This window comes from Leptonychotes weddellii, chromosome 14 (assembly GCF_054177405.1).
Source record: "Leptonychotes weddellii isolate Sample4059 chromosome 14, ASM5417740v2, whole genome shotgun sequence".
In the NCBI taxonomy this organism is placed as follows: domain Eukaryota; kingdom Metazoa; phylum Chordata; class Mammalia; order Carnivora; family Phocidae; genus Leptonychotes; species Leptonychotes weddellii.
Window position 1 is genome coordinate 8,792,621 of NC_138382.1, and position 25,625 is coordinate 8,818,245.

At 44.4% G+C, this 25,625-nt stretch overlaps 1 protein-coding gene across 7 annotated transcripts in view; it reads right to left on the reverse strand.

Annotated features, from left to right (window-relative positions):
• Positions 1-25,625, reverse strand: part of KANK1 (KN motif and ankyrin repeat domains 1) — a 170,671-nt gene that overhangs the window by 137,544 nt on the left and 7,502 nt on the right. The window contains exon 1 of one of the 7 annotated variants that reach the window (XM_081802806.1): positions 10,052-10,072. The exons of the other annotated variants lie outside the window; for them this stretch is intronic. The gene's annotated coding sequence lies outside the window, so the exon portion shown is untranslated. Of the gene's footprint in view, positions 1-10,051; positions 10,073-25,625 lie in introns of those variants that run through there. 7 annotated transcript variants of the gene reach the window in all.

The window sequence follows — 25,625 nt, forward strand, 5'->3', positions numbered from 1 at the left end:
TTCTAGAGTAAGGGGCCTGGAAGAAGAACTATCAAAGTGAGCGCGAAGAAGAAATAAAATCACAGAGAAGAAAAGTGGAAAATTCATCATAGATGCTTTCTTTCCCTCTGTTTTCCTGTGCAGTAAATGGAAAAAGAAAATAAACTTCTTTGAAATTACTGGTGATATTAAAATGAAAAAAATTTTTTATATGATTTCATCTCTAATTTCATGCAATATGTAGCTCTTTAACCAGACTTTAAAATTCTGGCTCTTTATATATTTATACCTATCTTCCCCCTTCATTTTTATTGCATAAATATAACATGGTCATTACAAAACATTTTAAGATCCTGATCAGAAAAAATTTCAACTAAATTAGTCGAATTCCAAACAAACAAACACTGTTAACACTTTAGGACATCCTTTTCTATTTTTTCCTATGCAAACACAGACATATAAATACATGGTGAGTTGGGGGAGGATCTTTGTTTATAAAAATTTCCTTACACCTGTAAGATTTTTTTTCCACACAAGTCATGCACATCTGTTTGTTCAAATAAATACAGATTTGTTTGCATTCTCTTTGCAAATGTTCTCAGCAAATATCCCTGCTATTTACGGCTAAAGCAGTCCTAGAAAGCAAATGAGGGCATCTTCGCATGATGCCAGAGATTGAGAGCCTGGAAGTACCAAGTTCGCCTGCTGCAATCACAAGATCAGGAATCCTCCATACACCATGGACAGACCTTTAGAAAGCCTCCTGGGTTAGGAACTACAGTAACCCTAACAACGGAGTTTGGACCCTTCACTAGAGAATCACCTGTTGGTTGACTGAAGGGAGAAAAACCCTGAATCATCATTTCCACTGAGGGTCTGCAATAGGGTTTAGAGTGACTGTTGATATTATGCAAGGCTGGGTTATTTACCCATACAAGATATCCTTTCCTCGGGGGAATTACCACCAAGAGTTTTTAGCACACATCGTAAGAGGAACTGGCCAAACCAGAAGACCAATAGTTTTTCCCCTTTCCCTGCCCTCCACCACTTTCCCCTTTCACAGCACGGGCTGGCTGGCCACAGAAGCTGAAGAGCTACAGTGTGTTTTACTGTTTTGTGGGGTTGGAGACAGAGTTAAGACGTTACAAACGGACACACCAAAGCCACGTGTGTGTCATCTGTCCTGTGGTACTCAGTGTGCAGGAAGGGAAGTCTCATCAGCCCTATCTCTTTAAATTATATGAAAGACGATTTAATTGAAAGGGGCCTGAAATCCAGCTCTACATCCAGCAATTAATTCAGAAAGGACATGTCCACAACCAAGGCTCATCATGCATTCAACATGGCCAGAGGCTCATTACCATTACCACCATTTTAAAATGAAGACGCTTCCTGTGCTTAACCCCCACAGTCTGGCTGTTTTGAGCACTCTTTGCCAAAGCTTAGTATTAAGCTTGTTTTCATCTCTTTCAGGGGGGTTTAGATTCACCCACTGCGGCGGGTAAAATATTTCTGAAAACAGAAAAGACCACTTTGCTCTTCAAACTCACCCTGGACTCTCCACGGCTGTTCTGTGAATTCAGGTGTCTCCCCACTGACAGGATGTTGCAATACCTTTTTCTGTCCACTGGACCCAGGATGCTGCCAGCCTCACGTTAGAGGGGCTCACAAGACCTAGCCGGCCACCTTCCGCACTGTGCAGAACCCAGATCATCAGACAAGCAGCCAGCATCTGGATCGTGCTACAATCCGAGAAGGCTAGAAACGGACAGTGAGAGAGGGAGCTGCTAATTCATTCCTCTCCTCCTCATCGGCCCCAAATGTTTCAACAACAACTGACCCGGGAACACAGACTGGACACTGCTGACATAATGACTTAATGTGTCCCCGCGAGGGCTGGGAGAGCTGCTACAACCCTATCTGGTGACTACCATGTGTCCTCTTTCCTTCCGAAAGCCAGGAGCGAGGCTTGCTTCCAAAGACGAGGAATACTTCCAGTCCTTCTCCACGCCTGATGGTCAAGGGGTTGCTTGACGGACCATGTGTTAAAGCCCTATCACCCTGACAATGAATTACGGGCTACTTTCGATGAGCCGAAGCAACATCCGTCTCTCTGGTGCCAAAACAGATTTTCCTGACCGAATGGTATTAAAATACAGATGTCTTACAAGGTGCCCAGAAACAGAAATGAGGACACAAGAGTACCTTGCATCACAGTGCTGGGGTGGGCGGGGGTGCGTGTGTGAGAAATGGGTACAGGAGAACGGCTGACCAGCTACAACCTGATGAGAAAGGGGACATGGCCACGGAGAAAAGAGGAGACAACCACAAATGAGGCTGGAGCGAGGCATAGAAGGACTCCGCTCCCCGGTCCACCTCCCACGCCCTCCTCGTCTCAGGCAAAGACCCGGAAAGGTTCGCCTCCACCAAGGTTTCTCAAGCTTTGTACACCTGGCATTTGGGGCTGGACAAGTCTGTGATGTGGGGGCTGTCCTGAGCAGTCAGCAGCATCGCTGGCCTCTACCCACTAGACGCCAGTAGCCCCCACCCCCCTTGGTTCAGTTTGTAACCAAAAATGTCCTCACAGATTGCCCAAATACCCCCCCTCCACTGAGCAAAACTGCCCCAGACTGAGAACTGCTGATGGACCGTCAGCCACCGCGCATGGGGGTGCGTGGGGGTACGGTCCGCACACCAGACAAGGGCACCAGCTAAGGGGGCCTGTGGGAGCGGCTCACTCCCCCACGGTCCACTCACCGAGCCACACATCCAGGGGCACAGCTTCTTCTCACGCCCGCGAGGGCCAGCAGAAGCACGGCTTTACACACAGTGGCCCGTTCCTCACGTCCCCCCACTCCGCCACCCTCAGCTCTGGGTCCAGCAGGCATCCTGCCCTGGAAACTGTTCCTGCCGCGAGATCCAACGCACGACTCCGTTCCCGTGGCTGCACAGGATGGGACGCTTGTAACCGTCCCCTCCTTGAAAGGCACCCCTGCCGGTTTCCTCGGACCCCTCTGGACCCGCGTCCTCAAGTTCCTTTGCAGGCTGCTCCTACCCCCAGGCTGCAGGGCCTTTCCCCATCTGTACTCCTAGTTACAGAACTCACCGGCCTTAAAACTCTTCAATGATTTCCCACCACCCTTGAGATCAAGTTTAAAATTTCTTAATGTGGCTAGCCAGGCCCTTTAGGACCTTATCCCCACTCCGCACACCTCCTCCACCCGCCTACCCAAATTCACTCTCCAATTTGAAATCAAACTCAACTCTCTCTCTTGGGTTGTGAACAAAGATGCTCTCCCACCTGTGTCTGGAACAGCAAGCCCCTTTCACATTGGCTTCACCTGGCTAACTGCATCTCATACAAGAGGTTTCAGGGCTTGAGCCTCCCTGCCCCCCACCCCTACTGTTCCCAGTACTATGTGCCCCTAACAGCCTGTCCTTCCCTTCCCCTAGCGGGGCACTTACTCTGCAGCCAAACATGCCAGATCCCCCACCCACACCCCCTACCTATCGGCTTCCGCCTGGTTCATTCCTCCGCACGGTGCTCGCAGGTCCTCTGCTAACTGCTAACCTCTAATTTTTGATGGCTCATCCTCAATAGCGAATACCAGTCCAGGTGCCATGGTGATAGCAAAATATATACATGACGTGGAACGAGCCTCAAGAAAAACATGCAGGCAGGGAAATTATATAACACAAGGTGTTCTACGTACTCAACAGGATGTCTGCAATGGAAAGCAGGAAAGGGGCAGCCTGGGAAAATAGGAAGTTAGGAGATGCAGAATGGAGAAATTATCAGGCCAACGTGGAGACCGTCTGGAACCTCCTGCAAGAGAAGGACTTGGACTCAGGTTTTGAAAGCGGCCAGGGGCACATCGATGGGCACAGAAATTAACCCGAGAGATGTCCAATCTTACAACGATTAACCATTTTTGTCATCAGCTGAGTTTAGCAGGTTTTTTTCAAGTGAAAACTCTGTAAGCAGTCCCTCTGCTAATTTTCCGGTGGCACCAAAAACATGACGTCCAACAGGGACTCGCTGGTGGCATGAGAACAACGGGTCACAGATCTAGGCTGACTCTCCCACCATAAAAGCATAAGTAGCAACCAGTCGAAGGCTTGGGATTCCTCAAACATCAGTTTTCTCAAAACAGACGTAACTGGACAGAACTACTAATAAACAGGTAGAGTGAAATGTTAACTTCTTGTTACCTCTCCTCACACTTTTGTTACATGACACTGAAAAACTGGAAACATTTCAACCAATACCCTTTACAGGTACCATTCAGGAAGCATGTACCCTGCGGGATGTCTTAAAATACACTTTCGCTCAGTGCTCACAGCCATCCTCTGAGGGGAGTTATTATAATGTCTGCTTGACAAATGGGAAACAAGTTCTGAATCGAGAGGAGACAGAATTCTCTGTCAGATCGGACTCCTAGCCCTTTGTTCTGCACTCTTCTCGACCAACTAACTGACCAAGGAAGAGCCCCCGGTCACTGAGACCCACCTGTTTGAAGGGACTTCTGCAGGTATCTATAATTAAGTCAGGAATGTTCCAACGTGAACTAGTTGTTGTCATTTTAGTTTTAAAATTAGCTCTGGCCCAAGGCAAAACATGCCTCCTAAGTACTTCAGATTGTTTTGTCAATCCCAGAGTAACCTTTACTAAAAAGCTCTAAGTTTCTTTCCTTCTCCTTCCTGGATGGTGGGGGGATAAAAATCCCAGAATGCTTAAGACTTCTGCCTCTCCTTTATATGCAACTTTTTACCCCCAAAAAGGGGTCCTAGGCCCCTTGGGCTTTGCACACAGTCTCCTGATCAGTTGTCTGGGAAAAGAAGACATTTACTCTGCACTCGTTACACATCAAACATTTTGCGACACCATGTTTCTTAAATACAACCATATCCTACGTTGGGTGCTATGATCACCTCCACTTTACATGTCAGCGAGCAGAGGCTAGGAGAAGTCCAAAGCCTGTGATCTTTCCACTCTGGAGACCATGCTGACTCGGCCACAGTCAGCCTGTCCATGCTGCCCCAGCCCCAACCCCCACCCCCACCCCGAGAGCTCTGCTCCGAGACCAAAGAAGACAAAGATCTTAACAAAGATGGCGGGCACTAAGCCCACTAAGGGCAAGATGCTATGAGGAAATAAAGGAGCAGCCCCTCAGAGAAATCACATCTGTTAAAACCACAGCTGAATAAGTGGAAAAGAGAAGCCCGTCCTTCTACAGGTTTCTCAGCCTTGGCACTACTGATGTTTTTGGCTGGATAACCGTTGGTTGTGGGGGCTGCCCCGTACACGTAGGGTGTTCAGCAGCATCCCTGGCCTCAAGCCACCTGATGCTGGGAGCACCCCTCCCCTGAATCGTGACAATCAAAAATATCTCCAGACATTGCCAAATGCCCCCCCAAGGCGCAAAGTCACCACCCTCCCCCCCCACCACCACCAAAGCCCCTTGAGAAGCATTTATCTAAAGGAGGTGTCAAAATGTACAGTAATAACTGGTCATCTCGGGGCCTTATCTTCCTTGCTTAGGGACCAATTTTCCAGAGTTCTTTTTCTACATACTCAGATGTAAATCAACCACATGCAGAATTTTCATCTTAAAAGGAAAAAAGAGTCCCCTCAAATGACTCGTTCATCAGGAGCTGAGCAGCACTTAAGAGACAGTGTTTACATTCTCCCAGACCTGTGGTTTGTTGAAAAATTAATCTATCCCATCCACGCTTGATCTTCACGCAAATTATTTCCTGAGATAAGATTTAACTTGTGAGGACCCTACAGGCTAACCAGTTATCAGAGTGGAACTGGCATTGAGTTCCAGGTGGCAAGTGGAGAGGGCACTTCCCAACCCCCCCCAAAGGGACTCTGCTCAGAAACACAACCAAATGTCACTGGTGGGGGGGGGGTCTGATTTTTCCCATGAAAGCTTAGCTTTGCGTTCAAAGGAGAAAGAGCTTTTGAGGAGGTGGGTCAGTTTGATGCATCAGCACTAGTATTTCTGTTATGGAAGGGTTTTTTGTTGTTGTTGTTCTTGGTTTAGTTTTAGTTTTTCTTAACTTCAAAGTAAAGGGGAAAGTCACACCCAAGTGGTCCCCTTGCTTCTACAGCTTGTTTTCACTTTAAGAGGAAAGGAGGAAGCTTCTAGTCCTCCAAAGGCTCTTGCTCGTCTCGCACCTGTTGTACAAGGTGCGTGCTGCTGGCCAGATGGACAGATGAGCCCTGAATAAAAACACCTGTTGTATCAACAGCTGCACGCCTGGCCAACAGGAATGCTGGCTGCAAACGAAGACCAGAGAGTTAATTTTGCTAAGAATTTATACCGTACTTTGTGCGGCAGGCAGGAGAATGTACCCCCACCACCCCACCAATGATATCCAAGTCCTAATTCCCCAACCTGAGTATGTTATCAAAAAGGACTTGAACATGTGGTTAAAGTTAAGGACCCATGAGCTGAGGAGGGTTGCCTGGGTTATCCTGGTGGGTGCAATGTAATCATGGGAGCTTGAGAGCAGACACACTTCTCTGGCTGTGGTCAGAGATCCAGAGATGGGACAGAAGATGAAGCAGCCAGAGAAATCTGAAATGTGAAAGGGACTCCAATCACCATTGGTGCCTTTGAAGATGGAGGAAGTGGGTCTTGAGCCAAGGAATGCAGAGGGCCTCTAGAAGTTGGGACAGTGAAGAAACAGATTCCCCCCCACCCCCCACCTAGAACCAGTCCTGCCCACCCCCTGATTTGATTCCCCTGAGTCCTGTGTTGACCTTCTAACCTACAGAGCTGTAAGAAAATATATTTGTGGGGCGCCTGGGTGGCTCAGTTGGTTAAGTGACTGCCTTCGGCTCAGGTCATGATCCTGGAGTCCCGGGATCGAGTCCCGCATCGGGCTCCCCGCTCGGCGGGGAGTCTGCTTCTCCCTCTGACCCTCCTCCCTCTCACGCTCTCTGTCTCTCATTCTCTCTCTCTCAAATAAATAAAATCTTTAAAAAAAAAAAAAGAAAATATATTTGTGTTGCTCTAAGCATTAAATTTCAGGGTTATGTCATGGCAGGGACAGAAAACTAACACAGATTTGGTGGCTGGAAGTGGGGTGCTGTTGTAACAAAAACCAAGAAACGTGGCCGTGGCTTTGGAATTAGGCGGTGGGTGGGCCTGGAGGAATTCTGCGGAGCATGGCAGAGAAAGTCTAGACAGCCCTGAACAGACCTGTTAGGAAACATATGGATGCAAAGGAAAGCTCGGGAGGGAGGAAACCTAAATTGCCGTCGAGACTCCTACATTGTCAAGAGCAGAGGAAATCACGAATACCAGCAGTCTAGCATTCGCTGCCTACTGTGGGCTAAGAAAGTGAAGCCCCCAAGTGGGGGAAGGCGCCTGACCACCAGAGGAGCAAGCCTGCTGTCCCATCACGTGACCTGGGGCAGACAACGTAGGTGAACCACACTTAGGGATGGCCTCGGCTCCCACCTCACAGGACTACAGGGGTTAATGAGGTCATGCAGGCAGAGCCTTCATATGGTGCCTAGCACAGGGCAGACCCTGGACAATGGGTGGACAGGAATGCATCTGAGTGTAGAAAGAAAAATGGCTGGAGAGGAATGCATCTTTCCTTTCTCCCACAGGAAAGCATGTGATGAGTCCTCCCTAGGGAAGACTGAGGGTCTAAGCATAAAAGAAGGGAGGAGAGGCAGACCTGGATGTTCAGGAAGCCAGTGCTACATAAATCAAAGGCAAGATCTGGGAACTCAATGGGGCTATTCCAAAATGCAAGAGACAGATGGACTGAGGCCTGGGGAAGCTGCCCAAGGCAACAGAGAAAAGACAAAAAGGGGGCCGAGTTGTTCCTCTGGGTGACTCTATTACTGGAAACATGCCAAGTGCAGTCTACGAACACTGGGCAGAGACACTGTGCCCCTCTCAGTGCCAACTTGGACAGGAAGTGATGTGGCTGGGTCCCACGGTCGGGAAGCCAGCAGGAGGGGGGTGACGGGGGCATCCTCAAAGAAAGACATCATTTTTAATTCTCCAGCCTGGCTTCCTACCTCAGCCTCCCCCTCTCCGCCGCCTCCCACCCATCTCCATCCATGAAATTATAATACACAACGACAATTAAAAAGACCACAACTGTTCCCGCAGGGGCACAGCAAAGCCAAATTTTGCAGAAACCCCTAGAATTTTTTACGTAGGAGGAATGACAGGTGTTTTCCTATTGTAAGAATTCTTTAGTTTTGGGGCTTTCGTAAGGTTTCCGGAAGAAGACATCCCAAGGAAAGAAACAAGGCGCCGAAAGCATCTGAATATCCCTTCTGTCTCTTTGCATCTGTACCCCGGCTATAAATTACAGTGGTTCATTCCCCAGGATTCTCAGTCCAGAGTTAAATGTCAGCCAGCAGGCTACTGCATAACTAAGAGGGAGAAAAAGTCACCTTAGGAATGATGAAGATAAAACCAAGTGGTGAGGAATGAAACCGATCTCCCCTAGTAGGTTGGTTAAGATACACGTCTATTGACACAGTCCTCCTTTTCTGCCTAAGAGTCACATTTTCTTTCTTTCGAGAAAACCTCTTAGCACCTGCAGGGAAGACACCACTTCTTCCGTTCCTCTCTCCTGGTGGTAAAATGCACAGCCCCCCCCACAGTGTGATGAAGGCACGCATGTTTATGAGCCAAGCACATGTACCCACTGAACACAATGATGCTTTCAAAAAAGAACAAGTTTCAAAAGTTCTGCCAACAATCCCATTGTTTTGGATCCACCAACTGGAAAGGCATACATTTCTGCACGACATTTTCTGAATTTTGTCAAGTTGGGTAGATCTAAAGGCTCATTCTTCGCACTCCCACTATTTGTCACTCAGTGCCCTTTCCAAGTAGACCCAGATCGGCAGTTATCAGAGCAGATGCATTATTTGGGTGCACATGACAAGAGAACTGGACCTTATCTCTGCCCACACATATTCTCTGCTCCTCAAGCTGCAAGCCTCTGCTAACCCAGGGGGATTAAAAAACAAAAAATAGCAGCAGAGTAAAGGAGCTGGATGGCTTATCCTCTCCACCTTATCTCAGTCCAAATCTACAGAATCCAGGAATGTCGGCAGGTGAATCTCCAGATCCTCCTAAAAGTAGGATGTGCCCCATGTGCCTAGTGATTTGGTTTGGCTTTTCATCAACATGGGAAGGAGGAGATATGACTCGGAGACAGGAAGATAATGAACCTAGCTAGCTACTGAAAATGAATTCCAGCCTACTGTTTGAAGAGGAAAACAACACGATGGGAGCTGTTCAAAGCTCCCGGGACCTCTGCATCGGGTCCAGTTTTGACCAAGCTGGAAGAACCAGCCTCTCTTATCTGGCACTTCTTACCAGGATGATCAGACACAACACGTTCCCGATAAAAATGATTCGCAATTCAAAGAAGTCATACAGTTTAGGATTGGGAGATCCTAACAGTGTTTTCTTGAAGGATAAAAATACACATGTCTAAGACATTCTATTTTATATGCCTCTTCCGGGGGCATAAGAGTTTTCCTACTTTAAGTACTTAGACTGTGCCAGACACTTTAAATGCCTTGGGCCCTATTTGATCTGTTCCTTACACAGAACCAGTAGCAAACTATCTCCATGTGCATTCTTAACTTGAGGAAACCCAGGCTTGGAAATGTTAAACAACATGCCCAAAGTCACAAATTGGCAGACCCAAACTCCAAACCCAGATTTACGCTCTTACCCCAGGATTAATGCCTAAGATACACCATCATCGGCAACAGACTCCGAGAACAGCAAGGCCTCTCCAAATTGCCCTGGGGGCTCAACAAATTTTACTGACAAAATTAACGATGATCTCCCTTTTTCAACCACCTTTGCTCCTGCATGTGAAAACCTCACACACCCAGCTTTGCCTCTGTCTGACAAGAAGTCACAATCTCTCCCTGGAGCTGGCTTCAAAGCAAAGCAAATATTCCAAAGTGCCTTCCTCTTGAAAGAGTCACCCACCGGGCTCCAATTCCAAAATCGTTCTGACCCGCAACTGCACGGTGCTTGATGCGTTACCTTCCGGGACTTACCCAGACTCCGACCACAGCCACCTCCCAGCTCCCTCCTGCAGCTGTGTATACACGGTTGATCATCCCACAACGGTGAGGTCGCTTTCTGGCCAAGAGATAAGGAAACCCATGGTTGATGGAGATGCTACCATTGGTAAGGAAATCTCTCGTCTCCTCCAGAAATCTGGAAGCACATTTCTTCCTAATAAAGTCAGACAGTTTTACCCACTTTCCACATGTTCCAAAACGAGTGATTAAGACCGTCCCAAGCTTAACCAGCAAATTGTATGCTCAGGCCAAGTAGCTTAGTGAAGACTTTCTAATAAGAAAGGTATCGGAGGTAAAAATCCAAACATTAAAAAAAGTATAAAGTAGAAGTGGTTGCCTGGGAGCAGGAGGAGGGGGAAATGGGGAGTTAGTGTTTAATGGGGATGGAGTTTCTGTCTGGGAAGATGAAAAGGTTCTGGAGATAGAGAGTGGGGATGGTTGCACAGCAATGTGAATATACTTAATGCCACTGAAATGTATACTTAAACATGGTGAAAATGGGGAAACACAAACCAAACGCACATGGACATTCAAGTGAATGCTTCTTTTTGAAACCTCTCACTTACAAAGGGAAAGGAGGCCCTAGCACCTTCCAAAGCAAACCACTGAAACATCCTGGGCCCACTGTAGGCGCTACATGGAAAAACTGAAACGTGAGTTTTAGGCCCAGAGCTCCTAAAAAAAAAAAAGATGAATCTCCTGAATATTTTTACTCTGCATATACTGTATGCTTAGGTGAAGCCAAAATCCCCTTCGAGTCCTCTGAGGAAAGGACTGACCACTCATTATATTTGTATGTTGAAGTCTTAACCCCCAAAGTGATGGTATCTGGAGGTGAAACCTTTGCGAGGTAACTGGGTTGAGGTGAGGTCATGAGGGATCAGTGCTCCTAGAAGAAGAAGAAGAGTAACCAGGGCTCTTCCTCTCCCCACACACAAGGACAGAGCAAGAAGCACCAGCCAGGAAGTACACTCACACTCACTCTCACCAGAACCCACCCATGCAGCACCTTGATCTTGCACTTCAGCTTCCACCACTGCGAGAAGTAACAGGGCTGTTAAGCCATCCAGCCTGGGTACTTTGTTACGGCAGCCCGAGCTAAGACAGGTCTCCTCTTTATTATATCTGTGCTTGCACTCACATTGAGTTCATGGTTTAAATTCATTACCATCGGGAGGAAAACAGTTCCTAAAGTGACTCACTCGTGCACAGGCACTTTGGGCACCACGGCTAAGGTGGGCATCCAGATGAGCTCTCTTCTCTTGCTTGGTGTCACGATACAATATGCCTGGCTCACACAGACACACACACACGCATGCGCACACTGGGAGACGTGGAAACTATTCCTTCCACGTTCTGAGGTTTTTCAGAGTAAGGCCGGAGACAGATGCCAAAAGGCTGTCACGACTCAGAATGAAATGGTCTCTGGTTCACTGCAGTCTCTTTTTGTCATCTCAAATAAAGGCTCTGCACTAGGAAAATCACCAAGGCTGCTAATACTGGATTTTCAACACCTGAGAATGAACCAAGTTGCATCTCAAATGTCTCTGAGTCCCCACCACCAAGCCTCTTCACCCAACTCTCCAACTTGAGAGTTTTGCTTTGGGATTACTGACCTATTTAATCATGTTTAATCTTCCCTCAAGACTAAACGCTCTAACTTGTAAACCAATCTTGATCCCAAAAGTGAATAATTAAGTACTTTTAACCTGTTTTGGTATCTTGTTTCACCCCACTGGAAAAAAACAAAAATAGTAAGCCTCACATTAGCAAACTCTGAGCTGAACCAACCTAGGTCAGTGTACCTCTGAGTTACATAAAATGCTGATTGGTTTCCTTTAAATTTTGCATAATTCACCTTTAAATGCCACTGCAAAATTGGTAGTAAATGTCCACATCAACAATAAAATAAATAAAATAAAAACCTAATCCTCCCTAATATCAAAACAGATTAGAAAATCCTTAATAATGAGAAGTGTCACAGTTAAAACATGAATAGCAAGTCTGATCAACAGAACAGAAATGTCAAGAAATGGACACACAAGCATGTGGGATTTAATATATGATAAAGGTGGCATTTCCTATCAAAGGAGGTAAATGGATTATTAAGTAAAAGGTTGTGGGGCGCCTGGGTGGCTCAGTTGGTTAAGCAACTGCCTTCGGCTCGGGTCATGATCCTGGAGTCCCGGGATCGAGTCCCGCATCGGGCTCCCTGCTCGGCAGGGAGTCTGCTTCTCCCTCTGACCCTCCCCCCTCTCATGTGTTCTCTCTCATTCTCTCTCTCTCAAATAAATAAATAAAATCTTAAAAAAAAATAAAATAAAATAAAAGGTTGTGAAAACCAGCAGCCATCTAAAAAAAAGTATACAGGGATCCCTACATTGTAAAATAAATTCAAGATGGATGAATAATATAAAAATAAAAACTGAAAGCAAAGAAGTAACAAAAGCAGCCCTGGACAATTAAAAAAAAAAAATTTAGAGTAAGGATGGCCTTTTTCTCTTTATGGTATTAAATTCAAAGGCCTTAAAACAGGCAGCTGATAAAACTGTCTACATGGAGAAATGTAACATAATCCAAGTCAAAAGATGAATAGTACACTAGGAACATCTCCAACTCTCATCACACATAAGGGGCTCATTTCCCTTGGATATAAAGTGACACAAATTGGTCCCTAACAGCCCAATAGCAAAGGACAAAAGAGTTCACAGGAAGGTAAATACAAAGGGCTCCTATGGACTCATGAAGGGACACTCAACCTCCTCAGTGAAATGCAAATTAAAACCACATGAGATACTGTTTTTCACTTATCACATTGGCAAAGATGAACAAGTTTCATAACATACCATGTTGGCAAGGATGTGAACAAACAGGGACTTGTGCACCTTGCTGGTGAGAGTATATATATTAGCACAGCTTCTATGGAAGACATTTGGGGCAAAATCTACTCCAAGTACAAATGCCATGTATCCTTTCACCTGGCGATCCCATAGTTAGGATTTTATCATACGTAAGCAAAATAACCCACATGCAAAGTTATCTCTTGCAGCACTGTTGCAAATATCAAAATCAAAAGGAAACCTATCTAACAAAATAGAGTATCTGTAAGAAGAAAATATTATGTTGCTCTGTTTAAAACTATAAAAATGTAAGAAAAACTCTACCTATATAGAGGAATTTCAAGATGTTAGGTTATATGAAAAGAGCAAGGTGCATAACAATACATGAAGTATGTTATTTGGGATTTTAAAAGGGGAAAGAATATGACAATACACACACACATACTGTTTTATTTAGTGTCTCTTACTTATGAGTATCTTTAGAAGCAAGAACACTGATTGCCTATGAGGAAGGAATAGGAAAGGAGAAGAAGGGTCGGATGATTTTTACCTACATAGTGAAGCACAACTGACCATACAACTTAGCTCCTGGCATCCTGGTAGCCAGAGCAAAAAAGGAAATACGATGAATTACACAACTTTCATAACTGGGGGAAAAAAGTAAAAGTCCCTGTTCATCAGGGAAATAGATGGTTTTATTTCATAACATTAACCAAAGCATACGCTTCCTCATAGGAGGGACTGTGAACAGCACAGTGAACCCTTATTAGCAGTTCACTGGACAACAAATATCTATGAAGCACTTTCTATGTTTCCAGGCTCTGTTCTAAGAGTTTGGGATACGTGAGCCAACAAACCAGATCAAGAGCCCTACCCGGGGAAGTCCATATTCTGCCGGGGTAGACGGACAATAAACATAATAGGTGAGTTACATAATATGCTATTATGCTATGGGAAGAAGGACAAGGAAGGACTCAGGGGGATGAAGGGTGGCAGGAGGAGGCTGATTTCAATTCTGAATCAACAGTCAAGGTACTGCGATCAACAGTCAAGGTACCTGACATGGGAGCAAGCACTCGGCATGAGCAGGGATGGGGATGAGAACACTGGAGGGAGAGAAGCAGCCAGTGCCCAGGGGAAGCACACAGGCAAGTTTGAGGAAGACCAAGGAGGTCAGTGCTCTCAAGCAAGGGAGGGGGGCGGGTACAGGAGAGGAAGTTATACACTACCCAGGGACCAGGTCAAAAGAGTCCCAGAGTTCACTGTAAAAATTTTTCCTCTTCTGCAAACAGGAAGCCAACAGAGGGTTTGAGCAGAGAAGAGCCATCATCTGACCTTTGTTTTTAAAGAACCACTGCTGAGAATGGGTTGCAAGGACAGAAGCAGGGAGGCCAGTTCCGAGGCTGTTGCAGTAATCCAAGCGAGAGAGTGGACGATGGAAATGGGGAGGAGGAAGCTTCTGGGTAAATTCCTAAGGTAGAATCAACAGGATTTGCTAATGGATTGGAGTGGGAAAGAAAAGAGAGTGAAGATGAACACATAGTTTTAGGGTCTTGCCAACAATGGAAATAGGAAAGGCTGTGGGAAAAACAAGTTTGGGGATAAAGCAGGAATTCTGTTCTGGCCACACTGAGGTGGCCACAGGAGACATCCAGGTGGAGACAGGAGGACGTAGTTGGACATACAAGCATGGAGCTGAGGAAAAAAGTCAGAACTAGAGAAATAAATGTGAGACTCAGCAGAATATTAATAGTACCTGAAGCCATGAGATTAGATGACATCACTGAGGGAGTGAGAGTCTACAGAAAAGATCAAGGACTGAGCCCCATGGCCCTCCAAAAATCAAGGAGACGAAGAACCAGCAAAGGAAAGTGAAAAGGAATGGCCAGTGAGCAAGGAGAAGAACGAGCAAGTGTACAAAAACTTGAATATGAACATGCTTTCTATTGTCCATCAATAACAGCAAAGGGCATGAAGGCAAAGTTCAGCGAAAGCACTTCTTCGAGAAGCTATAGCACAGCAGGCCAGGTGTTTAGCTTCTGGCCAATTCTGGCTTGATTACCAAGAGCCGTCAGCACCGAGGGAGGGTAGTGAAGGGAAAGCCAGAGCAGGTCACTGCCTAGAGGTCAGGAGAGCACAGATGGGCACACACTCCTGGCCCGAGGAGTGCATCAGAGTTTGCAGAGTGACCTGGGTCAGATGCCAACGTAGCTCATTGGAAAATTCTAACTCCAAACCCAAAGTCAGTGTGCAGTCCCTTCCTGAGCTGTCCTGCCCACGTGCCCATCATACCATTGCCTCCTGCCAGTTTAATCCCACTCAGTCCTGGGCCTGCACCGTAGACCCCAGAGCACACCACGAGCCCCTTCTTCATTAGTGAAAGGGCCCCGACAGAGTCTCTTGCCTAGACTCTGAGTACAGGGGCCAGAGACCCCAGCGACCCCTGAGCGTGCACACCTGTTAGTGAGAACAACAAGGGAGACAAAGGGCACAGAAAGGGGGCTACTCGGCTTTCCTCCTCTCTCTGCACACTTCATATACATTTTAGGGGCCTCTTAAAATGTCTGAATGCACCAAGTAAGCATACTCTAAGTATTTATATCTAACCTCATTCCAAAAAGGGCTTCAGGCAACTTTCCAAATTAGACTGAACTATATTTACCTTAATTTTAAAAACAGAAGAAAAACATCAAATGCAGAACAAGGGAAAATATAATGGAACAGTAAACAATGTCTAAAATAGTTAGGAAAAATGACAATTATGAAGCTGCACATGATTGTTTAACAGTAGGATACACAATTGGCCAAAGCAATAAGGAAATCACCGTCTCATACGAGACTCGTATCATTCAGTAAATCAAAATCTTCCAATATTAGGGCCTAGGGGAACTTTTCTAATGCCTCCTCATAAAAGGGCCACTGAGAGACGTGAAAGAGATGCACTGTGTTAGGGCTTCCTGTGGCCATTCCTTAAACCATTTCCTATCCTTCAATAATGCGAGCTCAGGATATAACACATGCCAACTTGATAAGAGAAATTAAAGGGAAAGGAAAAGCAGCATCACAACTACCCAATATTTGGATGGGACTGGTGTGTAAAATCCTTTAGAATTTCATAAATGGACACTATTTCTCAAAAACGAGTTTTCCTTTATACTTGGGACCAATTAAGTGTTAGCCATTAAGGACTGCTCTACTTACCTTAAAAGCCAACCAATTATAGTTAATGATACTGTGTTATATGAAAGTTGCAGAGAGTACGTCTTAAAAGTTCTCATCACACCAAAAGACCCATGAAAAGATCCTCAACATCACTCATCATCAGGGAAATACAAATCAAAACCACAATGAGATATCACCTACACCTGTCAGAATGGTAAAATCAACAACACAAGAAACAACAGGTGTTGGCGAGGATGCGGAGAAAGGGGAACCCTCTTGAACTGCTGGTGGGAATGCAAGCTGGTGCAGCCACTCTGGAAGACAGGATGGTGGTTCCTCAAAAAGTTAAAAATAGAACTACCCTACGACCCAGCAATTGCACTAGTAGGTATTTATCCAAAGGATACAAAAATGCTCATTCAAAGGGGCACATGCACCCCAATGTTTTATAGCAGCATTATCTACAATAGCCAAATTATGGAAGCAGCCCAAGTGTCCATGCACAGATGAAGGGATAAAGAAAATGGGTACATACACACAACACAATATTACTCAGCCATAAAAAAGAATGAAATCTTGCCATTTGTAACAATACAGATGGAGCTACAGAGTATAATCCTAAGTGAAGTGTCAGAGAAAGACGAATATGATTTCACTCATATGACAGATGGTTACCCAAGGGGAGGTGGGCAGAGCGATGGGTGAAAGAGGTGATGGGGACTAAAAAGTATATTTATCATGACGAGCACTTAAGTCATGTATAGGATTGTTGAATCCCTATATTGTACACCTGAGACTATTCTAACACTGTATGTTAGCTAACTAGAATTAAAATAAAAAACTCTAATAAAAAAATAAAAGTTCTCATCATAATGAAAAAAAATTTGTAACTGTGTGGTGATGGATGTTAACTAGACTTATTGTGGTGATCATTGCAAAATATGCAAATATTGAATCATTACATTATAAAGCTAAAATTAACATAATGTTTATGTCAATTATATCTGTTTTTAAAAAATAAGCCAATCAGAAGAAATCTCAGCATTCTTATAAAAATTACAGAAACTAAGGATACCTGGGTGGCTCAGTTGGTTAAGCAGCCGACTCTTGATTTAGGCTCAGGTCATGATCTCAGGGTCATGAGACTGAGCTCCGCGTGTGACTCTGTGCTCACCAGAGATCCTCTCACTCTCTCCCTCGCCTTCTGGCCCTCCTCCCACTCATGCACACACTCTAAAGTAAATAAATCTCTTTATTTTATTTTAATTCAGTTAATTAACATACAGTGTATTTTTGCTTCAGAGGTAGAGGTCAGGGATTCATCAGTTGCATACAACACCCAGTGCTCATTATATCAAGTGTCCTCCTTAATGCCCATCACCCAGTTACCCCTTCCCCCACCCACCTCCCCTCCAGCGACACTGTTTGTTTCCTATAGTTAAGAGTCTCTTACGGTTTGACGAAATCAGAGAGGGAGACAAATCATAATAGCCTCTTAACTATAGGAAATAAATCTTAAAAAATAAATAAATAAATTATGCAAGACTCTTGCCTAAACAGATGGTCCCCACTCCACAAAAGGCTGTGAGGGTGAAACTCTAAGAATAGCCAAGATTCCCTGTTTGCCCCCCAAAAAGGGTTCTGAATCTCCCCAACATGCATACAGGAGAATAACCACTCAAGGCACTGAAGTTTTATACCTCACAGTAAGTACAATTGCAATTTGCCATCTTTCTTCAAAGGGTTCTGATTTTGTCCATTGTCAACACTAAGACAGAAATTCCCCAGTAAGGATATTAGCAACAGCTCAGCAATTTCACTTTTGAAAGAAAAATACCAGGACAGATTCACTAAGCCCTAATAAATTTTAGTTTTTCCAAAAGGCTCATCTCTATCATTCTCTTTACAGTGTCATCCACCTTTGAGTGGCTGCCAAAACCATATTAACTCAGGCAATTAAACAAAAGACAATCGACCAATACGACAGCAATAACACATAGAAAATCAAGAAACAAAGGTCAAGAGAGTAAGAAGAGTAACTTCTTGTTTAAATTCAGATCTAGACCCTTAAGAAAAAATGAGTGGAAAGTTACTAACTTGTGGGTACAGCTCTGCAACTCATAAAAGATTAATCAGTCCTGTATAAAAATAAGACCTGTTTTCCATATGTAGGCAGATTTCTGAAGCATAACTTCTTCAAAACAACCCCCAAAATACAGATGTAATCAATCTAAATGCTGGTTCTGATTCAGCATACAGGCCCTTAAACCTCTTAGAATTAAATATAGTTCTCCATCGTGGCAGACTATGTTGTTTCAATTATCTGCAGCCCTCCCTATAAAAGGAATAGACTTCCCATTTTCATGTGACTCGTAGTGTCTCCCGATGGAAGAATTAATTACATTTCCCTACCCTGCTGTTGGTCGGCTTAGCCATGTGACTTGCCATAGCCCACTGAATGCGAGAAGTCACATATAAACAGGAGCATTAACAGCCACGAATGGACTGGTCATTCCCTTTCTCACCCTCTGCCATGTCCCAGAGTGGGGTGGCTCGTTCAACCCGGATCTGGAGCTAGACTAGAGAAGACCTCTGGAGTAGAACCACAGCTGCCGCGTAATGTGAACCAGAAATTAAAATGTTGTTTTAGGTCACTGAGCATCATGTAGCCTAAGGTGAGAGATGAAGCCATCACTTCTTTTTAAAAAAAAAATGTTTTAATGATCAATGGAATAATTGATACCCAGGGCAACCTAATGAATGCAGAAAAACAGGTAGGTCTTACCGCCAGTGAATTTCCATGCTAACCATCTGCATAACATACAAAATAAACTGAAAATTTTTCTAATTCAAGTTTTTACCTTATAAATATGTGCTTTAGAAAGAGAGAGAAAACTTAAGTTACCTGTTTGACCTTTAGAAGACCTTGTGGAGAACAATGGTAGGTTCAAAGAAGATAAGGTTCAACAGCTCACCATTCCATAGACATGTAATTAACCTCTAGCTGATGGGGGATAAAACAAGAATCAAGGTTATAAACTTAACCGGCAAACCGGTCTCCCAGCAAAACAAGGAAATGTAATTGGGATTTTATGGGATGTAGAAATCAAGCCCAAAAAAGGCCAGGTTCATTTTAGCTTTTTAGTATTAGTCTCTGCCCGGAAATCTTACCAATATGAATATTCTGATGGTGCGGATAGTTTTTTAAATGAGCAATTTAAAAATAACTTGATGAAAATTACTAGATCTCTCAAACTTTTTTCTAGAGGCCAAAGAAAAACAATGCTTAAAGACTCTTCTCATAGCTACTCTGATGAAAATATACAGCAATTCATTTCAAAACTTCACTGCTGAAGGAAAAATTCAGCACCATCTCAAATTCGTGATGGGGTTTTGGCAAGCTGGATGCCCAGAGAAACTCCTAACACTTACTAGGACTAAGCTGACCCAAGAGAGTGGGAGAGAGATAATGCTATACTCTTCCCTGCAAAGCCCTGAATCTGGGGGGCCATGGTTCCCTCTATCATGGTTAGCAAGCCCACAGTAGTTATCAGGAAGGCTATTCTCATTGCTAAGTTCAAATCAAGTTAGGAACACTATTTCCTACAATTGGACAGAAAATTAGATCCAGAAGATGTGAATCTTCATGCATTAGGGAAACTATTCCATAATTCCCAAATGATACAAGGTAACAGCTCCCTTTGCAAGGCTAGTTTGTGAGAGAGCTTGGTAAAGCTTAGCTCAGGAAGACTTTGCAAAATATCAGGGTCAAGCTGCTGGGGTGTCCATTTGGAAGCAAACACAAGAGTCTGATTGGTTGTGAGGTAGCAAAGAATTTCCTGGGGACTCTTCTTCCCTGCTCCAAATTAGGGCTAAAAAAGACCTGAGGGAGCAGACATTCAGCAGGAGAACACGTGATAGGATGGCGACCATTTTCTTCCCACACACATTTCCCTTTTAGAAAAATCCACCCATCCTTACCCTTGGCTACTCTGTGTTTCCTACACAATCCCAGCCTCCCTGGCCACAGCCAACGGGATCACAAAATGATTCCGAGCTCCAGGGAGGAAAAAAAAAAAAAAAGAGGCACAGGCTAAGCCTTGCTGATGGGAGAGTGGGCTAGAGCAGCAAGACTGGAGATAGGAAGGGCTGAGCTGCCAATTTTCTACCACATGGGAGCTGAAGCAGAGAAAGGTAATCTGTAGAGAAAAGCCAAAGTATGGTACAAATGCTGGAGACAAGATACCATGAGTGCCAGGTACCAGGAACCAACTTCAGGTCCTAACTCCTAGGAGGACTGGCTGGGTTGGTTTCCCAACCAACTCCTTGTTGATGATGGTTTGTCTAAGCCAGTTTAAATGAGTTTCTCTTTTTACACAGCCAGTAAGCCTAACTGTTTTATTATAAATCCTGGCTTATTTATTTTTAAATGTTTGATCTTAATAAACTTTTAAAATTAGGGACTAACACACATACAGTAAAATTATAAATCTTAAATATTTATCATGAGGAATCCTTACAAATGAACATACTCATGTCATCAGCAACTAGGTCAAAGATAGAAAACCTCATCAGGACCCCCAGAAGACCCCCATGTCCTTTCCCAGTCAATATACCCCTGACCCCAGCCCCCCTGCCCTATTCTTCTATTCACCAGTGATTATTCTTCCCCCCTTTTGAGCTTCATATAAAAGAAATCATACAATATGTACACTTTTGGCTTCTTTTACTCAATATAATATCTATAATATTACTCAATATAATGTCTCAATATTCATGTTTTTCTGTGCAGCACTACTGTGTTTTTTTTATTGCTGTGCAATATTTCATGCATGAATCCTGCCATTCACGTGCATTTGGACTATTTCTCTGAGGTTCCTATCATTCCGTTACGAGAGGTCTTGCAAATGCTTCTAGTGCACGTATGTGCTCATTCCTGTCGGGCATATATATCTAGGAGTATAATTACTGAATCATAAGCTAGGTATTTGTCCAGCTTCGGAAGTAAGTCCAAAGTGATTAAACCCAATTTATACTTCCACCAGCAGTTAATGAGAGTTTGAGTTTTTCCTATCTCTACTAATATTTGGTTATCAGGGTCGGTTTGTTTTTTTAATTTGAGCCATTTGAATATGTGTTGGTATTTTATAGAAGTTTTAATGTGCATTTTCCTGATGACTGGTGATGTTGAATGCCCTTCTGATTCGTAGCTGGTCCTGACATACTCTGGACAAGCTGCTTATTGAATATATGACAAATATCTCCTACTTTGTGACCTGCCTTTCCACCCTTCATTTATACTGCTAAATGAAAGTTCTTAATTTTAATGAACACAAGAAAAGGCAAAACAGTGCGTGTTGCTGCGAGAAAAAGACCCAACCTCTGGGTCCACATAGTCACTGATTTAAGAAAAGCTAAGCAGTTAACTGAATGGGACCCAGCCTTTGCATAGGCTTTGGACTATAAATACAATGTTACTCTTCTCACTCCCCCAAAGCTTCACATACAATGAATCACCGATTTAACAACCAGCAGTGGGCCCACAGCTTATCAAGAATATTTATGCATTATATCCTAGAAACGTTATTCTAAATGATGAATGGTTTGCACCACCAGCCCTTGAAAGTCCCATAACATGTTTCCAGCATAGCTCTGCATAACCAGCATTCGTATGGAGGTTATTTCCCAGAAGAGATGTGCAGAGCCCACCAACTTGGGGTCCCAGGACTGTATCTCATCTCTCCCCATCCCAATGCCTCCTGAGACAAGTACCCCAACTTCAATAACCAACAGTAATTACCAGGAATCCTACATAACCGCTGAGTTTCCTTGGCTGGGGCAGCAGTCAGAGCACCAGGATTCCCAAGTGATCCAGATGTCAACACAACTCCGGCAAGGCTCATACGTCCATGACCTCGTTGATCACCTGGGCTCCTCTATACCAGCCCTCTCGTTACCCCCATGTTACAGGCAGAGACAGATGATCTTGCTCAGCCAAATCTGTGGAAGACCTTGCAGAGAAGAGAGAAGGGTGGTGGCACTTCTCAGAGTTGGGGTCCCTGAGCCTGGCTCTGCCCTCTTACTTGCTCCCAGGGTTCGCTGATCCACTGTGTGCTACCTGGGGCCATAACCCTTTCTCTACTCCTCTGGCCCTGAGCAAACAGGACAGCTCTTTTGAGATGTTCTTCCAGGGAGTTTTATAGTCAGGAAATACTATATCTTAGACCTTCCTTCTTTTATATTCCCTCCCTCCCCCCCCCCCCCCCGCCCCACACTCACACACCCAAGACACACTTGAACAGCATAGCAAAATGATACTGTTTCTTTTCAGACACAAGGAGGCAAAGGAAATAGACGCCCAACAGGAAACATAAGAGTTAAGACTCTAGAACCCAGGCTCCTGACCACTGCCCTGTATTGAATCAGATCCCTTCAATCTGAGTGGTCCAAAAATAAAGGTAAAAAAAGGGAAGAAAGTGGGGAAGAAAAAGCTGCCCTGGGCCACTGAGGGTCGAGAGACAAAGAGATGTTGAGAACCAAGCACAGTGTCCATGGACTCAGCACCCCGAGGCAGCCTGGGGTTGGTTCTGCGGGTAACAGCTTAAAGACATCTGTGGGCAACAGCTTAAAGTCAGGACTCAGATCAGATCAACAGGGAAGCATGGTTATTAGGTCAAACTGGATCGTGAGGCCAGAGGCTCCTAACACTTTTTCTTTGAAAGAGAAAGTTCCCAAGAAAATGATTCCTAAACTATATAAATGTCAAGCCCTTAAGCAGCATTTCCCCACTTGCTGGCAAAGCTGATGGACAGGAAAGAATGACATTTTCTTTTTCTTCCTTCTGTTGTAGTAAAGCTACTTTCTTCAGTGGGTCTGGGCTGGCTCAAAGTCCTCCTGGTCTTCTTACTCACTCCTGACTTCAAAAGGTGAGGGCCGGCATGCCCTCCCCAGGGCGCGCAGCACCAAGCCCAGACACAGTAGCACTCTGTTTCTGAGTGAGAGCTCCTTTTCTCTGGAAGGTGTGAAACAGCTTTATGAGCACACAGGATTTCATTAAAGGAAAACAAAGTCCTTCCAATTAGGCTCTCCCAGTTTCCCCGTGATTATCCAAACAGTAGCCTTTTGTTTCCGGGGGCTGGCTAAAGTGAGCCAGAAACAAACAAAAAGAGACAGTTCTCTTTCTCTCTTAACCTAAAAATTGATTAAAACTCTCCTGGGGGCGCCTGGGTGACTCAGTCGGTTGAGTGTCCGGCTCTGTGTTGGCTCAGGTCCTGATCTCGGGGTCGTGGGATCGAGCCCCACGACGGGCTCCAGGCTGAGCGTGGAGTGTGCTTGGGGTTCTCTCTCTCCCTCTGCTGCTCCCCCTGCTTGCTCTCTCTCTCTCTAAAAAAATAAATGAAATTTTCAAAAAATAATTAAAAAAAATAAAAATAAAACTCTGCTGAAAATAAAGGGAAAAATTACCTATGGAAAGCTGCGTGCTGCCACCTAAACATTTGAGTCATTCCTCAGAAGAGGGGGACAGGAAGTTCTCCATCTTCCAGCATCTCACCTCTTCCCTTTCCCCTGCTTTGGTTCTGTCCTACTCTGCACTTCTGATCTCTATTTTGTGTTGAACTTGCTGCTTTTTTTTTCATATTGAAGAGATCACATGGCCCCAAGAGCCAAAAATAAATGGGAACTGAATACAAAAATAAATAAAACTCTCCTGACAAAACAGAGTCCATTGAGGGTAACTTATAGTACCCTCGTGTCCCTAAGTTCTCTCTCTCTCTCTCTCTCTCACACACACACACACACACACACACACACACACACACAGGAAGGGTGTGTAGAGAGGAGCAATAGGGAACAAAACAGGATTCAGATGCATGCCTGGCCGGTGGGTAGGTGGGTGTGTGTGTGCGTGTATCAAATCTTGTTAGGACAAATCTCTTTTCAACCAAAATGCTTCAGCTGTAGCTGATGGAAGCATGGAATTCCTTATCACCTAAAGGATAAGTTCCCACGCAGTGAGCACCTAAACCACTGCAATAGTTGATGAATCGGGACCTTCATGCAGATCTGGCAGCTTTAGTACGTGATGAATATAATCATGCATATTCATTCAACAAATATTTTTGAATGCCTACAAAGCGTAACCTAGTCATCTCCCTTCTATCTCACCACTCCATAAATAGCCCCTGCTGCTGTTCCTCAAGCCAGTGCCCCCCACCCTCCCACACCATGGCCCTTCTCAGCATTATGAACAATTCTCGGATCCCACTCTAGGGCCACAAGCACTCCCTTCCTCCCCCCAACCAAAACATATCAGAACACAAGTTCACATGACTTCATGAGAGGATTAGTCTTGAATTCCCTCAACTTAAGAAAAAAAAAAATTTTTTTTAACAATATACAAAAAACTTCCACAGCTGTAAACTATTTGAATTGTTTCTCCTTATTGTTACTGAAACCCTGCCTGGGCTAAGAAACTTTGAGTTGTAGGAAGTAAGCTTCCATCATTTCTCTTCCAAACTCCTCTCCTTGATAGAGATCCTATAAACTCTCCCCCCACTCCTGAACTGTAACTCTGGAAGGGGATCAAAGGGTGGGGTCTCTGGAGGCAGAGAAATCTTATTCGGCTCTCAAGATCAGAAGCCTGGGATTTCTAAAGACCATTTAGGCTACGCCACCCAGGATTTAATCTTGCCTCCAACAGACCAAACAGTACCCACAAATATCTTACAAGTACTGAAGACAAATAGTGCCTCTCCCTTGATCAGCAACACCCCTAGTGATATATAAAGGGGGAGAGAACATTTGCACTAAGTACAAAGCGGGGCTGCATTCCTAAAGAGGCATACAATCCTCAAAAGGAAACAATTGAGAAGATAAAACAGGCCCCTTAAAGTAGAAGCAGGGAGCCTGCTTCTCCCTCTCCCACTCCCCCTGCTTATGTTCCCTCTCTCGGGGTGTCTCTATCAAATTAATAAATAAAATCTTAAAAAAAAAAAGAAGCTGAAGGATGAAATTTCAAAAGGAAACTCAAGCACATCAAATCATACATTAAGTTTCATCAAAATGACTCATTTCATTTTCTAAAAAAATGGCAAAAAACTTAGCACTGCCACTCAATCTATGTAACATCCAACATATCCCTGTGTGGCTACTCCCCTTCTTTTCTGCCTTTAAAAAATTATGCCCCAAGAGCTCAAATTTTCTTTTGCACTTTCTTGTGGAAATTTAATTCCTGGCCGCCTACAGAGCATGACTTAGACAAATCCTCCTATAAAAATGTCACAGTAAATGCTAAAAATCAGTAGATCGACTTAACAAATCAGCAAAGTTCAAACGGTAAGACGGCACGAGCAAAATTTTCAGCTTTTATATATCCCGAAAGCCTTAATGCTCAGAACCAGGAGGGTTTATTCGTAAAGTTTTGTTAACTTTTATTAAGTGTCAATCTCTTGACAGGCATCTCCTACCAAATTAAAGAAAATCCCAGGAGAACTGAATTTTACAGCATGGAAAAACAGAAAAGCTAAGCCAGTTAAAAAGCAGAC